We start from the raw sequence: 14506 nt of genomic DNA, 5'->3' as shown, positions 1-14506 counted from the left end.
AACTAATTTAAAAAAGTAACTAAAGGAACTTTTCCTTCCAGTAAAACTTCACTGTCCACCTACTATGTGTGGGCAAACAGAAGTGTAGTTCCTATTGAATGAACTATGTAGTATGTTTTGAGCTGAATTTATAAATTTGTATCATGATAGTGGGCACTCAGGAAATCTTTGGTCCTCATCTTACCTCTATGGGATGTCATGTTTTCTTTTCTTGGGAAGCAGATGAATGAGCAGGCTTGGGAGCTCTTTGTTAACCTGAGGAAACAGGAGCCCAAGACCAGTCTTTCCTTTGGGCTCCTATTCCTCCCTCAAGAGGCCTTGCTCTGATCTGTAGAAAGCTTGACTGACAACCGAAATTAGGCTTCCCAGAGTTCCTTGCTTGTCACTTTCTGGTAGGCTCAGCCAGTATCATCACTGGTGGTTGGTTTAAGGGAGTGGAAAAGGGGAGAATCGACATAATTTCCACCACGTTGTGTTTTCACATTGATGGCCGTGGGGTTGTTTGTTTATTTGTTTGTTTAAGTCTATTCCAACAAAGCAGACCTTTCCCAAAGACTCCAGCTCTGGAGACCTAATACATATGTATCCCTGCACTTTCCCCTCCAGACTCTAGACAGCTGCAGTTAATATGTGGGTCACTTCAATACCCATTTCCCCATGACTTGCCGCTGTATTGACTTGATAAACCATGAAGCTGTGAGCTCCTTTCCTGCCTGACCCCTGCTGACACAGTCAGACCATCTATACACAGTCATGGAGATAGGTAACCATCTGATGACCTTGTTGGTACTGTAAAGGGTCACCAGTTTTGCTACAAGCTTCTCAGAAGCTGTTTTTATTCTGGGTAGGCTAAAGCTTAAAGTTGGCTTCACTCTTCAGCCTCCTCTCTGCTTGATGATCTCTTTGCCAGAGTTCTGCTGGGGTGTGCCACAAAGTGAGGCTGAGCAAGAGCCCAGTGTAAGCAGCCTTCCTAGAGCCTTGACTGGTGAGGGCCCCTTCTGGAAGTAGTTTCTTTGTGACAACATACAATGTTGGATCTGATCATCTTTTGACAAAACAATGCCATCTGCTGATCACGCAGTGTTTCCCTAGAGGGTTGGTGAGGGCAGGCTCGTGTTCTGTCATACGCCACACAACTTCCAGCAAAAACACAAACATCCAAAAAGACGTTGGGCCTGTGGAACCCCTAGATATCAAAATCCAGATTCCTGAAGGAAGCAGGTCTGTGTTGGTTATTATTTATGAATCATACAGTCTTTTCAAGTAGTTCAATGACTGGTGTTCAGTTTTTCCTAAACCCCATCAATTTTCAGTTCAGCTCAGACTTAATTTCTCTAAATCTAAATTTGACCGTTTCCCATCTTTAAAATCCTTATTGGATTTTGATTGCTTTAAGGATGAAGACTAAATATTTTAGTATGATGTCATACCTGGTATGTGATTCAGATGCGTCCCTCTCTCCATTCCCATAGTCTCTTGCCTGCCACTTGGGCCTACCACAATTCTACCTGGCTGCTTGCCATTCCCTAAATCTACAGCACTCTCTTAAGTGCTATCATTTTGCATTTGTATATAATAATCTCCTCTCTTCTCTTTTTCCCTGATTCATTCTTTTCAATCTTCTGGGACTCAACAGAAATCTCATGTGAAATCTGTTCTACTATCTTCTGTCCTTTGCTTTGTCTGATTTCTCAGTACCTGCTGGGTACCCTTCACTTTACATAGCCATGTAATCTGTCAGTATTACTTCAGCTCACTGGCTTCCCCAGCACATCAGCCTCTCACATACTGGAATATCCTTCCCTCTAATGTTTCTTCACCCATATCAGCATCTCATACTGAGCTCCAAATAGATCAGATACTCAATAGCTTCTCTCACCATGGCTGAGTAAGTGTGCCATAAGCACTCTACATTCTTATCAACTCCCAGTGTTTTCAGCCATTTTAAATTGTAACTATATGAATGCTACATTATATTTATCATGGTTTTGACCCTCACTTTTCTGGAAACTAAGATGTTAAATATCTTTCACATATAGTTTCCACTTACATAGCCTGTTTGGTTGAGAGTTTATTCAGATCTTATGTCTATTTTAATTTTTAAATTATCATTGATTTGTAAGAGTTTAATTAGCTTAACTTGGATAATCTGCTGAGATGGTTACTGGTGTATGGTGAGCTGACTTAAACAACTCTGGGCACATTGTCTCTGGAAATGGCTTTTACTCTCTTTACACTGAGAAAATAAATCACTATTTTGAGTTATATAAACCATTGACTTTCCTATATTGTATAGAAGAGAAATTTCAAATAATAACTGACCAGAAATATCATTTGCATGTGGTGCACATTTATAATATGCCTTTGATAAACACGTGGGTTTGTTCTTCAAGAAGGATCAAAGTGTAAAGAACACAGAATAGCACAACTTCATAAAAAGGAATTCATTTTAACAAGAAATGTTTCTCTCCCATTTTAGTAAAATACACAGTGGGAACAGACTTGACTGACACTAACCATTTTCAGCTAAAGAAATTTGGATCTAAGTTATTTTTTATAGGAAATAGGTTTGTTTATCACAGGTCCTGAACATCCCATCCAGATAACAGAATTGCTTCTTAATGTTTGATCATTGCCAGAACAAGCACATTTCCGGATTTATTTATTTTTTTCCCAAAAGGTTGAGTAAGACATAACAAACACTTCCTGCCACAGGCAGGGCTTAGTGGTAGGTCGGATACCTGGCTTATATAAATCTTAGTGCTGAGTGTTTATGACATTTCAACTTAGAGGTTCACTCAGTTTGATGATTGAGGCAGCAGGCAATTATGACATTAAACAGCTCACAGACCTTCACCCAGGCCCCAAATGGTTTAATTTTTTTTCCCCATGGCTAACTCTGCCTCTCCCAATGTGCACAGACTAGCATAGAATTTAAAGCCCTCACCCATACTAATTGCCCCTGCTCTGTGGCAAGCACCACTGACCATCTTGTAGAGTGCCAAATGTCTTCAGTTATTAAAAATTACCAATATAAAGTAATGGAAAGTATTCCAGATTTAAGCTGGTGGTACATTCAGCCACACATGCCCTAGTGGAGCATAAAATAAGGAATATCACTACTGTTAGTACTGAACTATTGTATGGAAGGCTACACTTGGAAAGAAATCACATTGTACCATTCACTCAGTTATTTCTACTTGTAAAGACAAGGCTTTCCCCAAAGACACCTTTCCTCTTTCAGATGTAGACACTACCTTGTATTTCAATATGTACCACTCATTAGAATGATTAAAAGAGAAAAAGTAAATATAATAGAAGCCACATAGAATTTTACTTAGTGATACATGTATTTGTATTCAACCAGTTTCTGAAGCCTTGACTCCCTTACAATAGAATCATTTTTTAAGACATCGAATACTTACATTGAGTATGGTAGCACACAGTTATAATCCCAGAACTAAGAAAGCTGAGCTGAGGCAGGAGGATCTTGAATGAGAGACTAGCATGTGCTACACAGCAGGTTTTAAGTCAACTTAAACTACGTAGTGATGGATACCTGTTTCCTAGAAAGGAATAGGAAAGAGAAAGAAAAGAAGAGGGAGAAAGAAGGAGTGATGGAGGGGACTAGGAAAAGGAGGGAGAGAAAACATATTGCTCTTTCTATAGGTGTGCTTTCTTTAAAGAATTCGATGGTTGGTCTGCCAGTGCACTAACGTACAACTAGGTTGGCCTTTTTCCAGGTCCTATTCAGTTTTATCCCTGCTAAGAAAAAGTGATCTACCTATAACAATGTAGCACGAATCTTAACAGGTCTTATTAATAAAATCAAACCCAGGAGCCAGGTATTGGGATGAATGCTGGAAGATCAGAGACAGAACAAGCCACAGCTACCTCACCTTGCCAATTCCTCAGCTGATCCTATTTCCTCAGACTGGAAGCCTCTGAGTCCTCATCCAGAATAGATCTCAGCTGAACTGTGCTCAAAAGCCTAAAAGCTTAACTAGGTTCTAGTTCCTCGTCCTCATGCCTTAAATACCTTTCTGCTTTCTGACATCACTTCCTGGGATTAAAAACTCATATTGCCATGCCTGACTGTTTCCAGTGTGGCTTTAAACTCACAGAGATCCAGATGGATTTCTGCCTCTGGAATGCTAGGATTGAAGGCCTGTGTGCCACCATTTTCTGGCCTCTATAGCTAGTGCTGTTCTGTTCTCTGACCCCAAATAAGTTTATTAGGGTGCACAATTTTTTGGTGAAGACAATACCACAACATAACTCATTTTGCACTGCTATCTTTGTTTAATCCTTTGAGTAAAACATAGCAGTCCATGTGACTCTGCTAGCAGAAGCCACTTTATCTTCTTGGAAAGTGTCTTAACACCACCATATCTTTCTCATCACTCAGGATAGGTATTTCTTCCATCTGTCATAATGATGGCCAGTGGTAATTCAGTGATGCTTGAAAATATCCTCTCCCAACTCCCCTTCTACACCCTTCCTTGATGTTGGTTATTTCTTGAGCCTGTATTATGTACTGGGCCCACAATGACAGAACCATAATCAAGCAAGGTAAAAATTCACAATTGCCAGTCTTACATAGAGATTAAATATCTAGTAATTTGCTCATTTTATTCCAAACTTTATGATAGCTATTTTCCATTTAAGAATTTAATCAGGCTAGGGCTGATGCTTGTGTCTATAACCCTGGCACTTGGAGACTGAAGCAAGAAATCTGCTAAGAATTTGAGATCACCCTGGTCTACATAGTGAGTTCTAGGCCAGTCTTGAGTACACTGAGGTCCTGTCCCAAGTAACTTCATCTGCTGTGACCCGAAGCCTATTCAGTGTTCCCTGGGCACTCACAGAGTGTGTGGTGCCCTAGCACCCAAGTGTAAGATGGTATCATCTGATAACAGAATAGCTGGGGTATGAGTCAGATCAATGCCACTGGTCAAACAAGGACCTCTACCGGGTTCCTAACCCAGTGACCTCAGTCTCATCTCTCATCCATGTTCCCGTGAAAGTTCGCTCTTCTCCTTTCTCATTAAATGCCCCCACTGTCTTGGTCTGATTCTTTCCTTTCTGTTTATCTGAGTGCCTCTGTGTACTCCAACGATACTTCTCAATTTGTAGAAGAAAGAAAAGGGACAATAAATGCCCAAGAAGTGAATGAGTAAGTGGCCAGGTGGCTGGGTGTCTGGGAGTCAGGAGTTGAGATGACACAGACAGCTCACGTTTCATGATGATCAGAAACTGGAATTTAAGCCAATGACAAAAGGAAAAGAAATACAAGGTTAAACTTGAAAGCCATGTGTTTCATGGAAGGGTGGGTGTAGGGATCAATATGATTATGGAAGCTGATCCATTACTCTATTTGGGCTTCTAATTTACTCAAAGTGCCACATTTCCTGCACAGCTGTATCCTCCTTTGATGTCATGAAGCACAGACCTGCCATTTTTGACTTGGCCCTCCACTGTCACTGTACCTACCATATCTCAGCAATCCCTGTTCTCACAGAAGTTTGTCAATGCCATCCTCCATCAGGAACCACGCTATTTCATCTGCTCAGGCCTTCTCCCTTCGTAGACATCCTTGGTTCTGCTGGTCACTGGCTACATAATATGGTAGTAATGGCACCACCAAAGGGGGACATGGTGGAGCTCCGTTGCTGAATCTCCCAGTCAACAAGCTAAGGGCTTTCACCAACCACTGCACTTAATTTTAAAATTTGAAATTTCTAAAGGTTCATAGTTGTGCATTTCTTTCCCTATTCTTGATTGAACTGTGCTGACACTTCCTATAGGAAGATTCTTCTGACTTGGGAGGCCCTGAGAAGTGTGTGTTTCACTGTCTGACTTGCTTCTGTCTATCTTGGGATTTCCAACAACACTCTAGGCTCCATGAGAATGGGACTCTGTGTTACTAACTATTATAATCCTACACTCAAGAGCAGTGTGTGAGGTGTCATAGAGATTTGATAGATGAAAGTTTTGTTTTGGTATGTGTATTGGGATGGCAACTGTTTCTTTACATTACAACTCTTGGCTCTTCACTCACTGTCTCCTTCTCTACGTGGAATCTATCTGGACAAAATACCTAGCACAAAGGTCTCACCCTGGAGGTGCCTCTCACTTGTTTCCATGCAACCTACTCAAAGCCAGAGTTAAACCACCAACTCAATGTTTCTGCTTGTGCTTCCAGATGACAGATGGCGCTGATGAAATGCCCTCCTTAAGCCACCTTCTTGATCCAGACCTTCACACAGCAGCTGCATGGCAGAGTGACTAACTGCAAAGCTTGAGAGCCACACTGTTCCAGCACATACCCCAGCCCTGCAACTTAGGCTCTGTGGGACTGGGAAACTCATTCACCCCTCAGAACTTCCAAATCATCGATACAGTGGGTATCCCAAAAGAACCCTCCACTCATGGAAGATAGGAAGACTAGTTGAGCTGTTGCATGCCAAATATACATAGGCCCTCTATAATAACATGTAGTGTACTCATGGCAATAATATATCTCATTATATGCACTATCAGTGTCCCAAAATGTCACTAAATATACTGAATCAGTAAATACTGAAGCATTGTCCATGAGCAAACACATGGTTATGTATCTGCCACATCTTTACATAGCTCCAGGGATTGATTTAACTGGGGAGGCAAAGGGCTGAAGGAAGGACAGATACATGGATACAAGTACAGAAAAGCTGGGGTCGGGTGAGCTAAGCCCTCAGATGGAGAAGCCTCAACACCCCAGAAGTTCAGCATGTTTATTATATAGAGTAGAACAGGAAGTGGGGTTATTGCATACAGCTGAACAAGGAGGCAGGTTTGGCTAATTTTATTTGGAACAGTCTCTGTAGGGAAGCAGTCTTGGGGCCTTAAACAAAGCAGGAAGCTTCAGTGGACATTTTCTGTGTACACTGTCAACATTCACACTTGTACCTAGGGAGGCTTTGCCATCCCTCTGAGCCTTGCCCAGGCATGGTTTTGCCACTCCTGTGGAAGTGAGGCATTAGTCCATGTCAAGAAGCAATGCACAGTCATTCAGGACATCAGTTACCTGAGAGACTCTGGTTGCATTTTCATGAATCAATCAGTGCTAACTTGGTTTTGTGTGACTCTGAAGAGACAGCATATTTAGTATATATTGTTGGCTCCTTTACTTTGAACTCATAGCCAACATCATGACCTATGCTAAAAAGTCTCACTTATGCATGCATTTACCACATCACAGCCTCTTGTGCCTGGGGACACCAGCCAGTACTTTAGCCTAGCTCTTGAGGATCACTGTAAACAATGATACCACCAACTAAATTCTACCAAATTAGAAAAACTTGTCACTGAACAGACTATGGGAAGAGCACTTGTTGACAGTCTGAAAGCTGAAACAAGAAGTGTGCCCAGCCTCAACTGAGCACTAACACATTATTTGAATGGTTCAAAATTTTTGCCACTCTGTGTATGTCTAACAAGTGGCCACAGATGCTCGGGGAGTATTGACTTAGGAGTTACAAATCAATTTTAGCAAATAAAACAATTCACAAATATGGAATTTCCAAATAATGATTGTTGGTTCATTCACTTGCACAGATACATATATACTCTTGCACACAGCAGGCATACATACACACACACACACACACACACACACACACACACACAGTGGCATCCACTGCCCCCAGAAAAGGAGTCTTGTGTATGAGTCATTTCCTCCATTATTGCCTTCATCACTTCTTGTAGCAATGGTTCTACCAAATAGTCTTTTTTCTCAATCACCACACACTTCCATTGGTGAGCATTCTCAATCCTTTAACATGTAATGAAACAAAAATGAGAGAGAGAAACTATGCTTGTGAAAGCTCTTGACCCTGTATCACTCCCAGCAGAGAGCTGGTCACTCTCTTCCCCTAGGTACTGAAATTCACCATCAGACCACTGTCCTCTCACTAACCCTGACCCTTCACCTCCCATAGTGCTCCAAACCATCACCGAATGGATTGTATGGCCACCACACTACCAACACTTCTCTTCTTAACACCACTTCCTCACTGCCAATTTCACTTGACACCTCCTCAGAGTGACCTTTCTTGCCACATCCTCCATTTGACTGCACCAAATTAGAGCCCTGTGGCTTCCCTCAGATTTCACCCAGGTTTCTACTTTTCCCCTTGCCTTTTAGAAGTCCTAAATTGATGTTGGCCCATTACCTCATGGCATAAACATTCCCCATTGCCTCTGAGAACAGGTGATGCCCCCTGTGGTGCAATCCCAGTTCAGTCCCACACTGATAGCTCACCACAACCTCATTTGGAGTCTTCTTCTTGCCTGCATAATTTTTTTCCCTTCTCCAATCCCTCACCACTGGCCCAATATCTAAGTATGATTCGGTTCAGTGCCTTATATAATGCAAAGTCTATTTTGATGGTGAGACAGCACATTTCAGTAGATGATATTAATAATTCTGCTACTTATACCTTTAGTCCAAATCAAGCAGGAAGACACAGATCATAGAACACAAGGACAGGGTATCAGTGATATGGGGGTCATCAAGAACAGTGTGGCAAAAGGGGTGCAGCTGGCATTCTAGGTTGCTGGTGGACTCTGAATATTCAATGTCCCAGTATATGCTGGCTTCATACCCACAGAGTCAATCAGTCAAGGACTAGAATACTTTTAAATGCATCTGTGATGAAAATATACAAACTTTTTTTTAATCTCATTATTCCAGAAATAATACAACCTGAGAATGACTTACAAAGCATTAATGCAGTCTTGGGTATTGTAAGTGATGTGAAGATAATTGAGGCAGATGAGACAATGTTCACTGTGGTACAACACAGACAAGGATATCCTTGGATTTAGAAACAGTCTTCTAGTGGTCATAATAAGGGACAAGCGCATTTTCTCAGCCTCCTGGGATTGGCATTGTCTCTAGCTGATTGGAACTGTGAGTTTGAGAGATTAAAGAGGCTGCATAATGGTTAAGGAGAATGAGAGACCAACAGGCTATTACCATGAATGGTGGACTTTGTCAGCTGCCCAAGAACACAAAGTAACCTGCCTCCATTAGCCTGCCCTCAAAACTGGTGAAGTGGCATTTCAAAAACTATTAGCTATTAGCACCACCAGCTTCATCAGTGAAACCAAGAACTACCTAAGATTCACCATCCTCTACTTAGACAGTCTTGACACTTACCCCCTTAGGTGCTTAGGAGTTGTTTGGTTGACAGATGAAATGGCAAGGACGATGTTAGGTTCTTTGTAAGATGAAACCCAGCACACAAAAAAAAGTGCTTAAGAAAGGTTTTGTTCTTTTATCAAATTCAGAAAAAAAAATGAGAATTTATAGTTTATCACCTGGATTTCAAAAAAGCAGCACCTATGTTTGAAATCATGCTCCTTTAAAAAAAAAAAGTCAAAGTACAGAAAATATAAAAAGTGAGCCATCTCAAGCAAAATGGAGCTCCTAAATGAAGGGAGTATTAAGTTACTATGGGAAAAAATTAATTCATTTGAGGAAAAATGAGATGAGTATAACAGAGATTAATTAAAATTTAGTTTATCAGATTTTTCTCGGGAGATCGACAATTTAGTCAAAGGGAAATCTTATTTAAGTGCATAAGTACATTTCAGCTTATACGTGTGGTGCACAATAAAGTGGAAACAGAGAATACCAGTGTTTCCTGAGTAATTAACCACATCCAAATTTGATGTGCTTGAAAATTCTAAACTGAGTCAACAGCTTTCTCCAGATGATGCGTTTTTTCAGAAACCACAGACAGGAGGCCATTGTTGGCTTTCCTCTCCACAAAACTGACAGACACTCCCTGGTAGTCATCTGTCAAGGCACATAGGAGTACCCATCTGGGACCTTTCCCCTTCTTTTGGCTTCCACAGATCTTTCTCCCCTGTGCTTCCTCCTGTTCTATGGAGAGCCCTTTCCTGGTTCCCTTTTGGCTCCTCTTCTACTGCCCATTCCTCAGAACTCACCCAGGTCCTCCTGGTCTCCTCAGTCCATAGCCACCCTCAGATAGCTCACCCTGCCCTGGCTTTAATACAAATGCCTGCATTAGCATCTCTTTGTTTCACCCCTGTGTTTCCAGTTCAAAGGATGCCAAAGGCGGTGAATAGAAGTCCACTATCTCAGCTGATTGCCAACTTTCAACCTCTTCCTTTCTCTTTTGCCTCAATGTGCACATCTGTTATATGGAGGTAATCAACACAGAGCTCTTGTGAGTGACAACACTTCATTAAAGTCAACCATAAGGTCAACACCCTTATTGCTTCATGCCTGTGGCCAGCATCGCATCATGGTGTAAGCACAGGGCAGAAGAAAACCATTTATACCATGGCCATGAATCAGAAAGGAGGAAGATAAAAGATTATAGGGTCCCAGACTCCCCTCTAAAAGTCCTCCCCTGACCATCTCCACATCTCTCATAGTCCTCCCAATAGCACCTAAGACTAAGCCTTTAGTATGTGGGCTTTTGAGGGACAGTCCAAATCCAACTTAGGACATTCCAAAAATCCAAATCCAAACTTGAAGATGTCTTTTCCTGTGGAGATTAATGCAGTCTTTCCCACAGCTACATCCTCTTCTCTCCCCTCTACCCTCCTTCTGTCCTCAGTTTCCCTTCCTTTCTCTTCCCTGGGTGTATTTTGTACAAGCACGGGTTGGGGTTCACATGCACTAGAGTCCCCAGGGGCCATTCCCATCTCTATGACCTAACCCATCTCTATGACAGCCTCCACTCAGCTGACCTCCTCCCTCTCCACCCCCACCCCAGATCCCCTGCCGTTTTTGCAACTTTGTGAACAACAGTCAGCCCACTCCTCACGTCTATGGAAATCTTCACATGGCTGCTTTCTGTGTCTGGTCCCTCAGATCTCAGCTAGCTTGTCCCCACCTCACAGAGCTATTCAGACATCTCATATGAAGCTAGTTCCTCCTGTACTTGTGTTTCACTCCAACAATGTTCCATGGACTGGCAGTCAGTAGGGAGGGTAACAACTCTATCACTCATAGCCCTACAGCTCCTAGGAGAAATGAAGAAATCACTTTTAAACACATATCCACCAATACATCCATAGTCAAGCAGTAATAAATTAAAGATGTTTTATGTGATTAACTTGTGTATCCTAGTTTAGTTTATATTTGGACTAAGGAAGATTCCACGAGGAAGATGACTTGGTCAATTTCTGGTTGCTGTGACAAAATACGCACATCTACAAACTTTATAAACAAAAGAGGTTTGTTTAGATCATAATTGTGAAAGATGTAACTCTAGGAATAGCCAGTCTCATACATTTGAATTCTTATAAGAGCCCTTTGCAAAGAACATCACACTGTCACTATGATAGAATCACACAGGGAAAGAGGTCGGTCATATTATGACACAAAAAGCCAAAATGATTTGGAAGCCAAGATCACTTCTCATAGAAATCCTCTATGAATCCCATTTAACTAATCAGAATCTCATTCAAAGGTGATCACCTCCTGCTAGCTCCCATTTCTTTAAAGCCCCACCACCTTCCTGCATTGCCACACTGAAGGGCAACCTTCCACACACAAACCTGGATGACAGGGCCAAGGGATAGCAGGGAATATTTGGAGTTGAGACCTGAGAGGTAGGCTGGAGTTGGCCAGGGAATCCTGGCAGTTTTCAGAGCTTCCGGCTTGGGCTGGATATAGACTTTGCCTCTAGAGATGAAACTGGATTGTTGTGGAAAAAAGGTGATAAAATTTGGGCAGAAGAAGAAAAACAACTCAGGAATCAGCAAGGGGAACAACCGCACTAAAGCCCTGCTCCTGTCATCCTAACAACCCAGATCAAATGTGGACTTGTTAGTGTGCTTCTAAAATCAAAGCTCAAAACACGCAACAGAGCAGAACCAAATCATCAGATGAAGTAGCTTCTGCTCATCACAAACAACAGTCAACATCGTGAAAAACAACAGAGAATGGGGGAAACAATGGAAAACCAAAATCTGAGAAGGGATTAATATCCAAAATATATGAGGAATTTAAACAACTCAAAAGGTAGAAAACATCCCAGTTGTGGCACACGCATCTGAATAGGCATTGATTTTTTGGGTTTTTTTTTTTAATGTACCTTTTTTTAAAATTAAAATAGAATTACATCATCTCTCTCTTTTTCCTTCCCATCTCCCCCTCCCACTCTCTCAAATTCATGGCTTCTATGCCTTTGACTGTTGGTGGATGTGTGTGTAATATATATTTCCAAATTCCTAAATGTATACATATAACATACTACTCAGACAGTCTAATGTTACTTGTACATATGATCTTCAGGCTGGGCATTTGGTGTAGGATAACCAATTTGTGTGCTCTTCCCTGGGGAAGACCATTTCTCCTGCTCACAGCATCCCTTGGATGACTTCAGATCTTTATCTAGGATTGAGAAATTGTAAGCTTTTCCCCTCCCATGTTAGCATAGCTATGGTGTCAATCTTCTTTAGGTCATGTGTAGGTAGTCGTGTCAGTGAGACTTCAGAGATATAGCTTCTCTGACATTTCTAGGAGACACAGTCTCACAGGAAACTTTCTGTCCCTCCAGCTCTTACAATCTTTCTGCCTCTTCTTCCATGGTGGCACCCAAGCCTCAGGTGCAGGAGTTATGTTGGAGATGTATCCTTTTGGACTGAGCACCACACACTCATTTATTCTCTGCATTTTGAATGGTTGTTGTTTTCTGTAATGATCTTCATCTGTTTCAAGGAGATAATTATTTGATAAGGGATGAGACCTATACTTATCTGTGGGAATAAGGATAAATAATTAGAATGTAGTTAGGAACTATACTGGATTAGTAAAATGGTGACTATTGGTTTTCCTTTTAGATCTAAGATTTCAGTAGCCCTAGGGAGTTTGTGAGTTTCCAGTCCCAGGTATGGTTTCCCTCTTGTCAAGCAATAGGTAAATGGAAAATAATAAATGTTACGATTTGTCTGTGAAAAGCAAATCAAAACTACCAAGAGAGAAGAGGTGGTGAGTGCTGGCACAGATGTGGGGACCAGAAAACCCTAACACATTGGGAAAATGTAAATTGGTGCAGCCGTTAGGGAAACAGTAGAGAGTTTCCTCAAAAAGTCCCAATATAGCCATCACATATCAAACTAACTACAGATGGACATACAGATCAGAGAAAGTGAAGTCAGGATGTGACAGAGCACTCCCCCACAGCACTCTTCTTGGTTGCCAAGATGTGGAAGCGCCCTCAGTGCCGCACTGAAGGAATGGTACAGAACAGTGAAAGGAGACAGCCACAGTGATATGCTGTTTCTTGCCTTCAAAACAGGCCATGTCCAGAATTTCCAACAAGGCACTGTGCTAAGCAAAGTATACCAGGCACAAAATGCTCTGACTTACCCTAAATCTAAAATGTTAAATACATAGAGGATGAAAATGGAACAGTGTTCATAAAGGGTGGAAGTGGAGAGAGCTACAGAAAGGCTGGTCGAGGATGGAGATTTAAAGATAGAAGGAGGAATAAAATCGTATGATCTGGTACACAGTATGGCTACCTGTCATTAATAACAATGCCTATTCTTAAAACTGTAATTAAAAATAACATATGTAAAGTTCTATGTTCAAAATATTGTCATACACCATAAATCTCTCTCTCTCTCTCTCTCTCTCTCTCTCTCTCTCTCTCTCTCTCTCTCTCTCTCTCTCTCTCTCTCTCTCTCTGTGTATGTGTGTGTGTGTGTGTGTGTGTGTGTGTGTGTGTGTGTGTTAAAAATAAATGAAATTTTTTTTTAATCTCTGGTGAAATAAGAATAAAGAGACAGTATATTATGGAAGGAATGATGTGGGCAATTCCTCATGACCTGGGATCCCTGTCTCACCATAAAACAAGATCACAAACACCTCATAAAATTTTGAAGTTTAGTATTAGGTGTCAATAAATAGTACAAAGGTATGAATTAGCTAACTGCTTCCCCTGATAACCCTTCTTTCTCTGTTCTCTCGTAGGCATTACCAGTGTCGAACCTTGGCAGAAATTTGAAGCTCACTTTTGATGAAGGAAGAGTGTGTTTGTTCAGTGATGTAATTAAGACATGTTTGACAACGTCAGCTTTTGACGTGGTGATACTAAGTGCTGCATCCTAAACTGGCAACCATGAGGCACCAATTCTAGTGTCTTGAGGGAAAAAAAGACACGAAGCTGGTGGTAACGCAAAAGGTCTTAAGTCTTAAATAGTCATTGGGCACTGCTGGGTTGACCAGCGTGGCTAGTTGTTAACCATGTGCCTTTGCTGTATTCATCAAACCATATTCAGTTCAAACCACTGTGTCACCTGTACCTCCATCCGCATACTGACTGTGAAGCCTGCTAGAAAGTAGGGCAACCTGACAGCAAATATTTCATTCTAACTGTCCTCAGGTCTCTGTGATGCTGAGTGGAAACGTCATACCTTCTTTTACCTCCAGTATTCATTGTATCAAAGACTGAACAATGACAAGCTTCCTGAA

The 14506-nt window shown here is 41.5% G+C and overlaps 1 long non-coding RNA gene across 1 annotated transcript; it reads left to right on the top strand.

Annotated features, from left to right (window-relative positions):
* The first annotated feature begins 1101 nt into the window (after positions 1-1101).
* On the top strand, positions 1102-14215 carry LOC131893869 (uncharacterized). The gene is made up of 3 exons (XR_009374756.1): positions 1102-1221; positions 6206-6403; positions 14006-14215. It is a non-coding gene; the product is annotated as an uncharacterized LOC131893869 (long non-coding RNA).
* The last annotated feature ends 291 nt before the right edge of the window (positions 14216-14506 follow it).

Source organism: Peromyscus eremicus, chromosome 16_21 (genome assembly GCF_949786415.1).
Source record: "Peromyscus eremicus chromosome 16_21, PerEre_H2_v1, whole genome shotgun sequence".
NCBI lineage: Eukaryota > Metazoa > Chordata > Mammalia > Rodentia > Cricetidae > Peromyscus > Peromyscus eremicus.
This window is presented reverse-complemented; position numbering and strand designations above follow the sequence as displayed.